Raw genomic sequence first — 8,889 nt, 5'->3', positions numbered from 1 at the left:
TCCTGCAAACATCCCAGCAACACAACACGGAAGAATGAGGAATTCCTGAAAGAAAACTCCCAACTTGTCAAAACCAATGCAGAGCTCTGCAGGGAGCTGGAGAAGACGGAGAGGAGGGGAGACATTCTCTGGCAGAAGCCCTGACTTGGACAAAGGGTAAAACTAAATCACTTAGCAAGGAAGGGAAAGGGAGTGCCGGGTATTTTTAGGTAGTTTTAATTTTAAACAGGTTGGATGGTTCAAGGAAAAACAGGAGGGGGCTAATTTCGCTCTTGTCTTCCTCTGTTTCAGAATTATGGAGTTGGAGGAGACGGTTAAATTTGACAGGGAAGAATATCGCAGCCTCCTCTGCAGAGTTCTGGAGCAAGCTGGGGAGATCCTCATTCTCAACAAAAAACTCCAGGAACAACTGGACAGGTAAGAAATTTAGAGAAGAATCCACCCACTGACCCATCCATCCATCCATCCATCCATCTATCCACCCACTGACCCATCTATCCATCCATCCATCCATCCATCCATCCATCCATCCATCCATCCATCTATCTATCTATCATCTAGATAGAACTAATTTCTGTCTTTCTCTTCATAATTTACAGGAATGCCAACACCTTTGAGACCATGATGGAGGAACGCGTGGCCCTCAAGGCTGAAGTGGAGAAACTTCGGCAGGAAACCCGGAAGTTGAGTGAGGAGAAGGCCAACATCATCAAGACTTTCAGGGACAGGCTGAGGAGGTGAGAAGCCCTTAGGAGGAGGGAGGAGGGAGGAAAAGCAGACAATTAGATTGGGGACGCCACATTTGAAGACCTGCTATTAAATCTCCCCTTCTTATTCTTCCAGGGCAAGAGAATCCCTCACCAGACCACCATGGTGAGGGACATCAGCCGGTAAAGGACCAGGAGGAGGACTTAAAGAAGGGAAAAGTTCCTGAACAATCTGAACATCGATTGAAACATCTGCCGGGGGCTTCAAGTAGAGTGACCTGCGGGTGATTGATGTACAGAGACCAGCTGGTACCACCTAATAAAACAGAGTCCAAAAGAAGCACAACGAAAAACATTACAAAACCAGAAGACAAGAGAGAACCTCTTGAAGTCATGAAACCTCCAATGCTGCCGTATAAACCGGAGAAGGAATGGCTGGAAGCTTCTGTGGAGAACCTCAAAGCCAAGGAGCCCACAAAATCCAGGCAAAATGTCCAGGGATGGCTTCTCTGTGAAGCCCGAGAGAGGCTGCCTGGCAGGATGGCTTCTGGCATCCCTGGTCATCCTTCAAAAGGAAGGTCCTGGAGGTTCCATCTGGTTGGCTGGATGCATCCAGAAGTCTTCTCCAAGAAAAAGGGATGGAAATGTCTCATTGAAATGTGCAGAAATGGCTGGAAGCATCTCTTCAACCCATTCAACCGAAGACTCTAGTAGAGCTCCACACTCCATTCCTTGAGGTGGTTTCCCCCTGAGGGGATCCTTTGATGGGAAGTGAGGGATCTCCTCTTCTTTTTCCCATCCATCCAGCACTGAAATGGCTTCTCCTCTTGCCTGCGTGGCTGCTGTTCCTCCTGCCTTTGAGGTCCCAATGGAGCTGGATGTGAGTCTCCTCCCAGGTCACGTCCACTTCCTTGCAAGGACATCAGATTTGGCTCGGAATGATTCTTATCAATCTCATCCCTGTTAAAAATAAAGAAAAGCCCATTAAAATGCAAGAATGAGAGATCTGTCTCTGTGAGTAGTGGGGCCTTTCTCGGCTTACATTCTGTGATTCTCTGAATGTCTGCAACACAGACAGTCCTTGACTCATGACCATTCATTTAGCAACGGTGGGAAGTTATGACAAAGCTGAAAAGGGCAACTCAGAAGCAGGCCATGACAGTCTCCCTGCACTCACGTGATCCCAATCCAGGCACTTGGCAACTGGCTCACACTGACAAGAGTTGCAGCATCCCAGGGTTACGTGGTGAGCAAATGCCATCTTCTCAGGGGCTTCCAACAGGCAAAGTCAACGGGGAAGCCAGTGGGGGAGGTTGCAAGGCATGGTCAGGTGACGTCTCCCTGTTTCTTTCCTAATAAAAAAGCAGAATTTGAGAAAACATTAAAAATAGCAATTTAGTAAAGTTAGAAAAGGGAAATCAGGAAATTTATCCTTTTTAAACTCATCTGACGGTGTATTGAGGAGTCCTATCCATCCTTTCCCTGACCTCTTGAGAGCAGTGGGAAAAGTGAGCCCCAGAGACGGGGAAATTGGAAAACCATCTTTGGATTCAAAGATGACGTTCAGACATTCCCAGTTTCCCACCAGCTGCAGGATGAGAGAAGCAGAGTCTCTCCTGCTCTCCTCCTCCATAATTGCCCTGGAGATGCTCCGGGGTGCTCTTTGCCCCCTTTTCTCTGGGATCCCTTCCTGGGGCTCCTGAGGAACATCCGATCTTTCCTGGCCATCATCGGATCGAGTGGGAAAGGAGCCCCAAAGGAAAGAGATCCCTGTGTTGGCCGTGATGGGGGCTCGGAGGGGACAGGAGACCCACATTTTGGACAAGGAGGGTGGATGGCTGGAGAGAGGAGTGAAGGGGTCCATTTGTGCCAAAGGGGAGGCTCCTTCCCTCAATAGAGTACTGGAATCCTGCAACCAATTTTGGCCCCCATTAGATGTTGGGACCCTGGAAAAAGTTCAGGGAAGAGCAACTAAGATGCTCAAAGGCCTGGAGACTAAAGCATAGGAAGAACGGCTGCAGGATTTGGGTCTGGCTAGTGCAAAGAATAGAAGAATTGGGGCTGACATGATAGCATCATTCCAGTCTTTGAGAGGCTGCCACAAAGAAGAAGGGGACAAATTATCCTCCAAAGCACCAGAGGGCAAAACAAGGAACAACGGATGGAAACTAAAGAAAGAGAGAAGCACCCTGGAACGAAGGAGAAACCTCCAACCAGTGAGGAGAATTCACCAGTGGAACAGAAGTTTCCTCCAGAGGTTGTGGCTCTCCTTCACTGGAGGTTTTGAAGAAGAGACCAGACAGCCACTTGTCTGAGATGATGTAGGTTCCTCTGCTTGAGCAGGGGGCTGGACTAGAAGACCTCCAGGGTCCCTTCCAGCTCTCTTCTCTTCTCTTCTCTCTTCTCTCTTCTATCCTATCCTATCCTATCCCATTCTATTCTATTCTATCCCATTCTATTCTATTCTATCCTATTCTAGAGGAGGAGGCCTCAGACACAACCGGACCCCCATTTTCTGGGCTGCTCCCTCAGGAAGATCATGGCCGTTAACACAGAAAGGCCCCTAAGAATGTCTTGAGTTGGTACATTCCAACGACTCCCTGCCTGCCTAGGATCCCCCTGCCCAAGTGGATCAGACCGAAGAAGCCGCTGGGAGGAGCAGCAAAAACTCTCAGCTAATGAAAAATAAACCCCGTTGCCATGACTACGTTCCCAGGCATCCATCTTGAGTTTCTCAAACAGAGAATGGAATAGAATTTAGAATAGAATAGAATAGAATGGAGTAGAATAGAATAGAATAGAATACAATAGAATGTAGGATAGCATAGCATAACATACCATAGGATGGGATAGGATAGAAAAGGATAGGATAGAATAGAATAGAATAAAATAGAATAGAATTTAGGAGAGGAGAGGATAGAAAATGACAGGATAGAATAGAATAGAATAGAATAGAATAGAATGTAGGACAGGATAACAGGATAGGATAGGATAGGATAGAATGTAGGATAGGATAGCATAACATAGCATAGGATAGGATAGAAAAGGATAGAATAGAATAGAATAGAATGTAGGATAGGATAGCATAACATAGGATAGGATAGAAAAGGATAGAATAGAATAGAATAGAATAGAATAGAATAGAATAGAATGTAGGATAGGACAGGATAACGTAGGATAGGATAGGATAGGATAGGATAGGATAGAATAGAATTTAGGATAGGATAGCATAACATAGCATAGGATAGGATAGGATAGGATAGAATGTAGGCTAGGCTAGGCGAGGATAGCATAGGACAGGATAGGAGAGGATAGGATCGAAAAGGATAGGATAGGGTAGAATAGAATAGAATGTAGGATAGGATAGGATAAGAGAGGATAGAAAAGGATAGGATAGGATAGGATAGGATAGGATAGAAAAGGATAGAATAGAATAGAATGTAGGATAGAATTGGATTGGATTGGATAGAATCGAATAGAATAGAATAGAAAGGAATAGAATAGAATAGAATTTGGGATAGGATAGGATAACTTTATTGTCACTTTAAATGTACACTAATCAGCATACATTCAAATGAAGTTTTGTTTTCATAGAGCTCTCAAAGGGTTGCCACCTCCAATATACACTACACAAAAGTGACTAAATGAATAAATAAATAAATGTTATGTTTATACCCACACAGACACCTATATTATAGGACCCAGAGAAAGAACCCAGTCCAGTTCGGATGTATAGATGTACGTGGGGAGAAAAAAGAATCCTGAGTTTGCCAGACGGGGGGCATCGGGAATAAAGCCCTTACAGAATCCGCGGGTCCTGGTGGAAATCCTTGGAAACCCCCTCCCAGAGAGGAGCAACACCGGGGGTGTGGGGTCTCCAACAATGCTTCAAGCTCTGAGGGCATAGCTTAGCCACTGTCATTAAGTGAGTCCGGCTTCTCCCATTGACTTGCATTGTGAGAGACTGGCTGGGAAAGTTGGCTGGGAAACTTCTGCACCAAGAAGACGTTGCAATCCGATCTTTCCATAAATGATGGACCAGACAGCATCTCCCCTTCCCAGCTGCCCCGTCTGCCTCCAATCTCCCACTTCCCAAAGGAAATCTCAAAGGAAATTAAGTGAAGGTGGTCTGTTTGAGGAGAGGAGTGGGCTTGAGGGTATCCAGGATGGAAAACAGAGGGAGGAGAGATGGTGGATTGAGAGGGAGTAGAGTGACCCACTTCATCCCTTCAACCTTGGAGAAAGGTCCTCTCTAGGGCCTACAACAAACTCCTGCAACCTTCATAGTTCTTGGATAGGAAGCCAGTTAAACATTCCCTTCCTCCCATTTGTTTTCTCCCCTCCCTCCTTCTCTCCCTCCTTCCCTCCTTTTCTTCCCCCCTCCCTCCTTCTTCCAACACCCCCCCCTCTTCCCCCCTCCCCAAGTCATTTAGCACTTTGAGGAACATTCTGGGGGCTCAGTTCTCCTGGGAGCCTTGGGGGGGCTTTCCCCCATTTCCCCTTTTTATTCCACAGACTTTGCCTGAGACCTCTCGGGGTCCCTCTTTCAGCATTTGTGACCCTCCATATGGAAAGGTCCACAGTTGCTGGAAGGGGAACCCCGGGCATCCTCCCCCCCCCCCCAGCTGGATCAAAGGTTATGACATCACAGCACATGTCATAAACCTTGACTGGGCTGTCCTGGGTCATTTACCTGCCATTAGCTTCTGAAGATGGCAGGTAACTACCTGAGAAGATGGAGGAGGCAGCTCAGGCCCAATAACAGAGGTAGGAGACAATTAAAAACAATAGATTTACTATCTCCTTAGCGTCAGTAGCAATGGTGAAGAGTTTAGATGCCAGAAGTATCAGCTGGCACCTAATATTTGACAGGGAAGATGGTGGTCCATAAGTTTGTGTTTCTAAAGAAGTCTGTCTTTTTTCCAGTGGTTCCAGAGATGCACCCTTCCCTTGGGCCAAGGGGACACCCTGAGGTAGGTAACCTGTAGCTACAAGACTAGATAGGAGATGAGCCATGAAGGTAAAGAGGCTCTTTGGGAGGGTTAACTGGGCAGGAGGGATTTCCCTGTGCTCAGCCCAAATGTCCTTATCATCCTCCTTTGTTTTCCAGCCAAAGACATCATGTGGGGGCCACTTGCCCCCCATAGAGCCAGGGTGTCCTCCTCAGCGGTCCAACACCCCCTGCCCTCCCCCCCAGGTAAGCAATCTAGATCTTCTGGGGAAGGTTTTGAGTGTCCATTACTGAGCATGTCATAGTAGGACTTGCAGAAGCTCAGTATGAGGGTGGAGATAGTGGAGGGTGAATATATAAGTATATTCACACCTGCATTTTTTTTTGACTTTTATTTTTTTGACTTTTCCAGACTTTTGAAACACCTGGGGAGGAACCGCTGAGAAGCGTTAAAGGGAAGGACATCAGGTAAGTCTACATTCTAACTGTTAGGAAACCACCTATACTGTACCTGTGCATTTTGTTTCTCTTGCTTAAATGTAGAACCTTGTTTTCTTCACCATTGAATTTCATTTGGTTAGATTCCATTCATTCATTCATTCATTCATTCATTCATTCATTCATTCATTCATTCATTCATTCATTCATTCATTCATTTGTCAAGAAGTACAAGGAAGCAAGTATGAAATCTGTTGATACAATCCAGAATCGTCTTTCTTTTATCCTTTGGGCCACAGAACACAAACGCTCGCATGCAATCCGCCCTCTGTGATTTCCCACGGCCCCTGCCATGCCTGGGGGTGATTTGGGGGGTTGCAGCCGGTTCCTCCCCATCCCTTGTCCCCAGCCAGGATCAGGTGTACTTTCCTCCCTCCCTCCCACCCTGCTTGCACAGTCCAGCGCCTCCTCCTGCGTTTTTCCTATCTCCCACCCTTTCCTTCCCGTTGTTCTCCCCCCCTCCACTCACCCGCCTGATTTATAAACACAGGCATGGCCTCCGGGATGCAAAGTTGAATGCTTCAATTCCTTCAAGGAAACTTGTGGCTTTTCCACCCCCTAAATTCTACGGTGGACAATTTTGGGGAGTTTTCCCCCTCTCTTCCCCCCCTCTGTCTTCCCTCTGTCAGAGTCCCAAAATCTTTCACCATCGTTTCGGTGGGCGTGGCTAGGTGGAGGGTCATGTGACTGAGTGTGCGTGAGTGACGTCAGGTTGGCCACGCCCACCCAGTCACATGCTCCCCTCACCTAGCCACACCCACGGGACCCATAGTAAAAAAAATTGAAACCTACCCCTGGGAGGATGCAATGGCCTTAGGAGATTTTGCAATTGAGGGAGCTCTGCTGTTAGATGATCCTAGGATGCCCTGGAGGGTCCTGTCTTAATCCCATCACCCTGCAGCTGGAGGTCTTTTGCCTCGCAGATAGGACGGCCCAGTCTCTCTTAAGGGGCACCAAATATCTACTGGGGACAGGGAACCTCCCTTAAGGCTTCTATTTCTCTTCTAGGGGAAATACAATATTCCGCCTTTTTAATATCTCCTAAAATATTTCATTCTGCCGGGAGCGGGTGGCTTTTCCCAATGGTTAAAACCCTCTTCCCAGTAAGGAGAGATTTCTGATTGTTCTGGTAGGAATAGCAACACCGAACCTTTACACACACACATAAATGTATTTTAAAGTATTTTTTAACTGAAGGAATCGTTTGATGCTTCAATTGAGAACAACAAGGGGCTAATTTCTCTCTGGTCTTTGTCTTTGCAGCAGCAGAACAAGGAGGAATGAGGAGCTCCACAAAAAGGATCCCCAGCTTGCTAGGAACACCCCAGAACTCTGCAGGGAGCTAGAAAAAAAGGAGAGGAGGTGAGATATTCTCTGGCTGCAGCCCTGACTTGGGCAAAAAGGCGAAACTAAATCTCCTAGCAAGGAAGGGAAAGGGAGTGCCGGGGATTTTTAGGTAGTTTTAATTTTAAACAGGTAGGATAGTTCGAGGGAAAACCAGAGGGGGCTAATTTCGCTCTTGTCTTCCTCTGTTTCAGAATTATGGAGCTGGAGGAGACCGTTAAATTTGAGAAGAACGAATATCGAAGCCTCCTCTGCAGAGTTCTGGAGCAAGCTGGGGAGAAACGGGAGCTCCTCATTCTCAATAAAAAACTCCAGGAACAACTGGACAGGTAAGAAATTTAGAGAAGAATCCACACACTGACCCATCCATCCATCCATCCATCCATCCATCCATCCATCCATCCATCCATCCATCTATCCATCTATCTATCATCTAGATAGAACTAATTTCTGTCTTTCTCTTCATAATTTGCAGGAATGCCATCCTTTTTGAGACCATGGTGGAGGAACGCGTGGCCCTCAAGGCCGAAGTGGAAACACTTCGCCAGGAAAACCGGAAGTTGAGCGGGGAGGTGGCCTTCCTGAATAAGACCTTCAGGGACCGGCTGAGGAGGTGAGGAGCCCTTAGGCAGGAGGGAGGAGGGGGGAATAGCTGGATATTAGACTGGGGAGGCCACATTTGAAGACCGTCTATTAATTCTCCCCTTCTGCTTCTTCCAGGGCAAGAGAGTCCCTCACCAGACCACCTTGGTGAGGGACATCACGCGGGAAAGGAGAGGACCAGGAGGAGGACTTGGAGAAGCTCCCGAGGAAACATCTGCCGGGAGCTTTGGGTAGCCTCCTCCTCCCCTCCCCCACTTCCTCCCCTCCCCCTCTTCCTCCCCTCCCCCTCCTCCTCCCCCTTCCTTCCCATCCCCTCCCATTTCCCTCCCTCCCCCTCTTCCTTCCCTCCCCCTTCCGCCTCCTCCCCCTTCCGCCTCCTCCCCCTTCCGCCTCCTCCCCCTTCCTTCCCATCCCCTCCCCTCTCCCTCCCTTTCCTCTCCCCCTCCCTCTCCCTCCTCCCCCTCTCCATCCCCACTCCCCTCCCCCTTCCCCTCCCCTTTCCCCATCCCTCCCCCTTTCCCTCCTCCCCCTTTCCTCCCCCCTCCTTTCCTCTCCCCCTCCTCTCCTTACCCTCTTTTTCCCCTTCCCTCTTCCCCTTCTTTCCTCATCCCCTTCTCTTCCCCTTCCTCACCATTCTTCTTCTTCTCCTTCCTCCTCCTCCTCATTCTTCTTCTCCTCCTTCCTCCTCCTCCTTCCTCCTCCTTCTTCCTCCCCCTCATTTTTCTTCTCCTTCACTTTCCTCCTAGTCCTCCTTCTTTTTCTCCCTCCTGTTTCTTTTCCCTCCTG

At 48.0% G+C, this 8,889-nt stretch overlaps 1 long non-coding RNA gene across 1 annotated transcript; it reads right to left on the bottom strand.

The window, feature by feature from the left end:
- Positions 1 to 1,301: 1,301 nt before the first annotated feature.
- Positions 1,302 to 6,865, bottom strand: LOC309393978. Its single transcript, XR_014175669.1, has 3 exons — positions 6,626 to 6,865; positions 1,885 to 2,059; positions 1,302 to 1,667 (listed from the first exon to the last, which is right to left on the bottom strand). It is a non-coding gene; the product is annotated as an uncharacterized lncRNA (long non-coding RNA).
- Positions 6,866 to 8,889: the final 2,024 nt, after the last annotated feature.

This window comes from Natrix helvetica, assembly GCF_964273705.1.
Source record: "Natrix helvetica genome assembly, chromosome: 5".
Classification (NCBI taxonomy): Eukaryota; Metazoa; Chordata; class Lepidosauria; order Squamata; family Natricidae; genus Natrix; species Natrix helvetica.
The sequence above is the reverse complement of the archived record's forward strand: the minus strand, read 5'-3'. Positions and strand labels throughout refer to the sequence as shown.